Source organism: Heptranchias perlo, chromosome 20, assembly GCF_035084215.1.
Source record: "Heptranchias perlo isolate sHepPer1 chromosome 20, sHepPer1.hap1, whole genome shotgun sequence".
In the NCBI taxonomy this organism is placed as follows: domain Eukaryota; kingdom Metazoa; phylum Chordata; class Chondrichthyes; order Hexanchiformes; family Hexanchidae; genus Heptranchias; species Heptranchias perlo.
In genome coordinates, this window is record NC_090344.1 from 29,969,236 (window position 1) to 29,977,373 (window position 8,138).

Genomic DNA, 8,138 nt, shown 5'->3' on the forward strand with positions numbered 1-8,138 from the left:
TTGCAGTCAACACAAGAAACACCAGGTTCAATGTGCAGTTTCTCAACATCATGCTCTCAGTGCCATATATGGAAGTGTACAGAATATCGCACCAATGTAATAAATATTCATCCAGCAGGCATTAGGCAAGTGTGGACAGGAGGAGACAGTGTGTGAAGCGACTGTAACTTGTATGAAGTCAATAAACTCGTTTGCAGGTTGCGGAACAGAAGCAGGTCTTAATGAATGGAAACGTGTGTAAATTGCAGAATTCACATCCTGGCCATGAAATAAGAGGCTGTGAAAGTTCAAAGTGTGAATCCTCCAGGAATTGAAAGTGGAAAATGCGAAAAAAAGTCTCTTTTCATCCATCAGATGCAAGCAGAAAGTTCTGGTGACAGGGTTGCGGCCGTCTTTCTCAATCATTATTTTAAACCTTATTATGTTATGATCGCTATTACCTCGATGTTTCCCTACCCTGACATTTCTTAACTCCTCCGTTTCACTTCCCATTACGAGATCCAGCAGTGATTCATCTCTTGTCTGCCATTGTTTTATCATTTCATCACTCCAGCCTGCTCTCCCTGCCTCACTCTCCCACTCAATCACTCACTCATTCACTTCTTCATTCACACACTCACTCATTCACTCACACACTCACTCACAAACTCACTCATTCACTCACTTACTCAGTCGTTCATTCGCTCATTCACTAACTCACTCACTCATTCACTCATGCACTTACTCGTTTACTCGCACACTCAATCACTCACACTTTCACTTAATCCCTCACTCGCTCATTCACTCATGCACTCATTCACGCACTCACCCGTTCACTCATACACTCACTCACTCAGTCTCACTCACTCACTCACTCAGGCACTCACTCACTCACTTATTTTCTCTCACTCACTCACTCACTCACTCACTCACTCACACAATCATTCCACCCGAAGAGATTGAGAAAGACATAATTAAGACAAGGACCAAAGTGATAAATTGGATCAAAGCTCCTTTTGAGGTGATCAGAATGGAACTACGTCAGATAAACTGGAAAACATTTTGACAGACAAAGAGATAGAACAGCAGAGGTAAATGTTTAAAACGGAGATCAGGAGAAATATATTCCTCAAAATAACATGAACAAACTAGTCAATAATGAAACACCATTTGGTTGCCCATCCCAATATGTACACAATACATAACATAATAAAATTACATAATATTATAAAAAGGTTATAGGGGCGTTGGAGAAGATGCAAAAAAAACGATTTACCAGGTTGATACCAGAACTGAGAGGATGTAACTATCAGGAAAGATTGAACAGCATGGGGCTCTTTTCTCTAGAAAAGAGAAGGCTGTGGGGTGACCTGATAGAGGTCTTTAAGATTATGAAATTGTTAGACATGGAGAAAATGTTTCCACTTGTGGGGGAGTACAAAACCATCGGTCATAAATATAAGATGGTCATTAATAAATCCAACAGGGAATCCAGGAGAAACTTCTTTACCCAGAGAGGTGAAGAAAAGGTGGAATTCGCTACCACAAGGAATAGTTCAGGCCAGTAGCTTAAATGCATTTAAGGGGAAGCTCGATAAAATAACGAAGGATAAATGAATGGAAGGGTTTGCTGATAGGCTTAGATGTAGTATGCAGGAGGTTCACGTGGAGCATCAATGCCGGCATAGACCAGTTGGGCCAAATGGCCTGTTTCGCTGCTGCAGACTCAATGTAATTCAACATAAAGAACATTCCTGCAGCTGCCGGGAAGGCAGACTGAGAGCCTGACTCACAACAGGATGAACTTAAAAAAAAAGGGGGCGGTTATATTTGAACCATAGCCCTCTTAATCTGCATTCAAATGCTCTACCACTGAACTACACCCCCAGATCTCCGAAAGTCTTTTGCACACACAAGGTAACGGAGCTCAGTACCTGTCCGTCACCAATGTTGATGGAACCAACCGGAACAGACGCGTCATCAGTTATTCTGGGAGACAAACAACCACGGCAATCAGAAATGTTTCATGAATGGAGTGAGTCACACTATTACGTACAGATGCGATGCACAACCGCACATGGAAAGTCTTGTCACTGAGCTTCAGTGAACACAACCTTACCACAGAACGCGGAACTAGAAGCACCAGATAAACGACACCTGAATTGCATCCAAATGTTTCTCCAACTGCAGTTAAATGCTCTCTCACTGTGCTCTGACCCCAGCTCTTTCGATCGTTGACGTCTACACAAGCAACACCAGGTTCAATGTGCAGTTTCACAAGATCATGCTATCAGTGCCATATATGGACGTGTACAGCATATCGCATCAATGTAATAAGAACATAAGATAAGAACATAAGAAATAGGAGCAGGAGTAGGCCATACAGCCCCTTGAGCCCGCTCTGCCATTCAATCAGATCATGGCTGATCTTCGACCACAACTCCACTTTCGCTTTCTATCCCCAAATCCCTTGATTCCCCGAGAGTCCAAAAATCTATCCATCTCAGCCTTGAATATAATCAGCGACTGAGCATCCACAGCCCTCTGTGGTAAAGAATTCCAAAGATTCACAACCCTCTGAGCGAAGAAATTCCTCCTCATCTCAGTCTTAAATGGGCGACCCCTTATCCTCAGACTATGCCCTCTACTTCTAGACTCTCCAGAAACATCCTCTCAGTAACTACACTGTTAAGTCCCCCAATTTTCTTGTATGTTTCAATGAGATCACCCCTCAGTCTTCTAAACTCCAGAGAGTATCGGCCCATTCTACTCAATCTCTCCTCATAGGCCAACACTCTCATCCCAGAAATTAATCGAGTGAACCTTCGTTGCACCGCCTCTAAGGCAAGTATATCCTTCCTTAGATAAGGAGACCATTACTGTACACAGTACTCCAGGTGAGGTCTCACTAAACCCTGTACTATTGCAGCAAGACTTCCTTACTTTTTTACTCCAACCCACTTGCAATAAAGGCCAACATGCCACTTGCTTTCCTAGTTGCCTAATAAATAAGCATCCAGCAGAGATTCGGCAAGTGCCGAGAGGAGGAGCTCGTGTGCAAAGCAATGGTAACACATGTTAAGTCAATACATTCGGTTGCAGGTTTCGGAACAGAAATGGGTCTGAGCTAAAGTCACCAAACCTTTTGCTTCAGGAAGTTTCTCCTGAATTCCTTATTGGATTTATTAGTGATTATCTGATATTGATAACCTCCAGTAATGGACTCCCCACAAGTGGAAACATTTTCTCTCCCTTTACCCGATCTAATGTATCCCCTAGTGGTCCTAATAATCTTGCAAGTGTACTTTTGTTATTGATGTGTCTTTAGAATAATTTACTATTTCTTTTTATATTCCTTCAGAATTAATTTCCGAGTTTCTCATCGTTTTCTGAATTGTTTTTTACATCCTTCCAAACCTCTTCCTATTCCCTTTTGCCTGACCAAACCTCCAGATTCTGACCCCGCTCTCGGCGTCTGACTCCTAACCCAGAGACTGGACTGCTACCCCAGAGTCGGACCCCGCTCCTAGCGTCTCACGCCTGCCCCAGAGTCTAACCCCTCCATAGAGTCTGATTCCACCCACAGAGTCTTAATCCGCCACCAGAGCCGGATAACTCATCCTGAGCCTGACTCCTCCTCCAGACACTGACTCCTCCCCCAGAGGCTGAATCCTCCCCCAGAGTCTGACTTCTCCCAATGCCTCAGTTTCTTTGACTTTGATCAGTCACTGTGAAGAAGTAGAATTATAGAATCATCGATTGGTTACAACACGTGCCAGCTCTTTGTAAGGGCAATCCAGTTAGTCCCATTCCCCCGCTCTTTCCCCGTCGCCCTGCAATTTTAATCCCTTCAAGTGTTTATCCAATTACCTTTTTGAAAGCTGCAATTGAATGTGCCTCCACTGTCCGATCAGGCAGCGCATTCCAGATCATAAACACTTTCCTTAAAATAAATAATGGCTTTTATAAGGTGGACTGGGAGAGAGGAAATGTTTCCATCATGTGGGGAAGACCATAACGAGAGGTCATCGCTCTCGGATGGTCACCATTGTGGTGAGAATGTGGAACCAGGAGGAGAAGTCGGAGCAAACAAGACAGATGGGTGAAAGGGGAAGATGGATGAGCACAGGATGGGGGACAGGGACGGAAGGGGAGTGTGATTGGGTGAGATGAAGTGTGGAGGGAGGATGCTCGTGTGGAGCATCAACAGCGTCATTGACCAAAGGAGATGAGTGGCCTGTTTCCCTGCTGTCGACTCGATATAAACATCAATCCTGTTGTTGCAGGGAAGGACGGACTGAGTGTCTGATTCCCGAGATAAGAATTTAAAAGGAGGAAACTGGATTTGAACCAGAGACCTCTTTATCTGCAGTTAAATGCTCGGTGATGATTTCGTGCACACACAAGGTAACGGAGCTCAGTATCTGGCAGTCACCAATGTTGATATAACCAACCTGAACAGAAGCTTCATAAGTTATTCTGGGACACAAATAACTATGACAATCAGAAATGTTTCCTGAATGCAGTGAGTCACACTAATGTGTCCAGGTGCGATGCACAACCCAACATGGAAAGCCTTGTGACGAAGCTTCAGTGAACACATCCTTACCACAGAATGCGGAACGAGAAGCACCAGCCAAACTAAACATGAATTTCAGGCAGATGTTTCTCCAGCTGCAGTCAAATGCTCTCTCACTGTGCTCTGCCCCAACACTTAAGATCGTTGCAGTCAAAGCAAAATATACCAGGTTCAATGTGCAGTTTCACAGCATCATGTTCTGTCTGCCATATATGGAAGTGTACTGAATATCGCATCAATGTAATAAATAATTGTCTAGCAGGCATTACGCAAGTGTGGACGGGAGGAGACAGTGTGTGAAGTGACTGTAAGTTGTTTTCAGTCAATACATTAGTTTGCAGGTTGCGGAACAGAAGTGGGCCTTAATGAATGGAAAAGTGTGTAACATGCAGAATTCACAACCTGGCCATGAATTGAGAGGCTGTGAGTGTCCAACATGTGAATCCTCCAGGAAAAGAAAGTGGAAAATGCTGAAAGGTCTCATTTTGTCCGTCAGATGGAGGCAAAAATTGGTGGCGACAGGCTTGTGGCCGTCATTCTCAATCATTATTCTAAACTTTGTTATGTTATGATCGCTATTGCCTCGATGTTCCCCGAAATTGACATTTCTTCGCTCCTCCGTTTCACTTCCCATTACTATATGCAGCAGTGATTCCTCTCTTGTCTGCCTGTCTCTGTTTTATCATTTCATCGCTTCAGCCTGCTCTCCCTGCCTCCCTCTCGCAGTCAATCACGCAAACACTCACTCATTCACACACTAACTCATTCACTCACTCACTGCCACAATCCCTCTACCCGAAGAGATTGAGAAAGTTATTAGTAAGACAAAATAATAGATTGGAACAAAGCTAATTTTCAGAGGATGAGATTGGAACTACGTTAAATAAACTGTAAAACATTTTGACAGACAAAGAGATAGAATAGCAGAGGCAAATATTCAAAACGGAGATCAATAGAGTTTAGCAGAAATATATTCCTCAAAAAACAAACCAGTCAATATTGAAACACCATTTGGTTGCCCATCCCCATCTGTAGACAATACATAAAATAAGAAAATTACACAATATTATAAAAAGGATATCGAGGCATTGGAGAAGGTGCGTAAAAGATTTACTGGGATGATACCAGAACTGAGATGAGACATCTATCAGGAAAGATTGAACAGGCTGGGGCTCCTTTCTCTCGAAAAGAGAAGGCTTAGGGGTGACCTGATAGAGGTCTTTAAGATTATAAACATTTTAGACACAGAGAAAATGTTTCCACTTGTTGGGGAGTCCAAAAGCATAGGTCATCAATATAAGATCGTCACTGATAAATCCAATAGGGAATTCAGGAGAAACTTATTTTCCCAGCGAGCGGTGAGAATGTGGAACTCGCTACCACAAGGAATAGTTGAGGGGAATATTGTGGATGCATTTTAGTGGAAGCTGGATTATCATATGGGGGAGAAATGAATCGAAGGTTATGATGATAGGGTCAGATGAAGTAGGGAGGGAGGAGGCTATTGTGGAGCATCAATGTCAGCATAGACCAGTTGGGCCGAGTGGCCTGTTTCTCTGCTGTCGACTCAATTTTGCTCAACATAAACAACAAACCTGCAGCTGCAGGGAAGGTAGACCGACGGAATGACTCCCAACAGGATGCAGTTAAAAAAGGGAGAGCGGATATCTGGATTTGCACCAACGACATCATGATTTGCAGTTAAATGCTCGACCACTGAGCTACACCCCCACATCGGTGATGATTTCTTGCTCACAAAACGTAACGGAGCTCAGTACCTGGCAGTCAGCAATGTTAATATAACCAACCTGAAAAGAAGCTTCATCAGTTTGTAAGTACAAATCATCACAGATGTCAAGATGTGGCTCAGTGTTAGAGCATATAACTGCTGATTACAAGATTTTCGGTTCAAATCCAAACGCCTCCTTGCACGTTTTACTTCTTACCTTGGGAATCGTGCACTCAGTCTGCCTTCACTGCAGCAGTAAAATTGTTGTTTACATCGAGTCGACAGCAGGGAAACAGGCCGACTCGTTTGGTTTCTGCCATCGTTGATGCTCCACACAAGCATCCTCCCACCCGACTTCATCTCACGCGATCTCCCTCCCCTTCCGTTCTTTTCTCCCTCGTCTGCTGCTCCGGCGAAGAAAGATAGAAAATAGGAGCATATTCGGCCCTTCGAGCCTGCTCTGCCATTCAATATGACCATGGCTGATCCTCTATCTCAATACCATATTTCCGCTCTCTCCACATACCCCTTGATGCCTTCAGTGTCTTGAAATCGATCTCTCTCATTCTTCAATATATTCAGTGATTTGGCCTCCACAGCCTTCTGTGGTAGAGAATTCCACAGGTTTCCCACCGTCTGAGTGAAGAAATTTCTCCTCATCTCAGTCCTAAATGTCCTACCCCGGACCTGTGACCCCTTGTTCTGGACCCCTCGGCCAGCGGAAACATCCTCCCAGTATCCAATCCGTCTCGTCCTGTCAGAATTTTTTTGTTTCAATGAGATCAGCTCTCATTCTTCTAAATTCGAGTGAATACAGGCCGAGTCAACCCAATCTCTCCTCTTCAGGGTCAGGCCCTGAGGGCGGAGTCAGATAAAGGGGCGGGTTCACTTTCTGGGGGAAGAGTCAGATTATCGGGTCGGGGTGGGTGTCTGGCTCTGAGGCAGGATTAAAGCTCTGGGGAAGAGTCAGGCTCTGGGGGAACAGTCAGACTCGGGGGAGGGGACCGACTCTGAGGGAGGAGTAAGGCTCTGGGGAGGAGTTAGACTCTGAGGGAAGAGTAAGGCTCTGAGGGAGGACTCAGACGCTGTGGAGGTGTCCGGCTCTTTGGGCGGAGTCAGTCATTGGGGGAGGAGTCAGTCATTGGGGGAGGAGTCAGGCTCTGGGACAGGGGTCAGACTCGGTGTCGGGTCAGACTCTGGGGGAGGTGACAGAATATGGGGCAAGGTTCAGACTCTGGGGGAGGAGTCCGACTCTGGAGGTAGGGTCAGACTCTGGGGGAAGGGTCAGACTCTGGGGGCAGAGGTCAAAGGCTGGGGGAGGGGATCCGACACTGAGTGCCGTGTCAGATTCTGAGGGCGGAGGCAGACTCGAAGAGAAGAGTTAGATTCTGAGGGACGGGTCAGGCTCTGGAGGTGGAGTCATATTCTTGCCTATCAGAATAACTCATGAAGGTTCTTTTCAGAATGGTGCGATCAATGTTGATGATGGCCAGGTGCTAGACTCCATTGACTTGTGTGTGCTAACGCTTCATGCAGATGTGGGGGTGTAGCTCAGCGGTAGAGCATTTGACTGCAGATCAAGAGGTCTTTGGTTCAAATCCAAGCGCCCCCTCTATCTTTTAATTGTTCCCTGTCGGAAGTCATGCAGTCAGTCTGTTCCTGCAGCTGCAGGATTGTTATTGACATTGAGTCCACAGTTGGCCATTTTGCCCACTTGTTCGATGCCAGCGTCCATTCTCCACACAGGCCCTCTTCCTCCCCCGTTCATCTCACCCTTCCATTCCCGTCCCCTCTCCACTTTGAGGGAGTGCCAGAGAGAGATTAATCACCTTCTTAAATATTTCCCACTCC

General features: G+C 45.3%; 1 non-coding gene across 1 annotated transcript; it reads left to right on the forward strand.

Moving 5' to 3' along the window:
* The first annotated feature begins 7,827 nt into the window (after positions 1–7,827).
* trnac-gca (transfer RNA cysteine (anticodon GCA)) lies at positions 7,828–7,899 on the forward strand. The gene has a single exon. It is a non-coding gene; the product is annotated as a tRNA-Cys (tRNA).
* Positions 7,900–8,138: the final 239 nt, after the last annotated feature.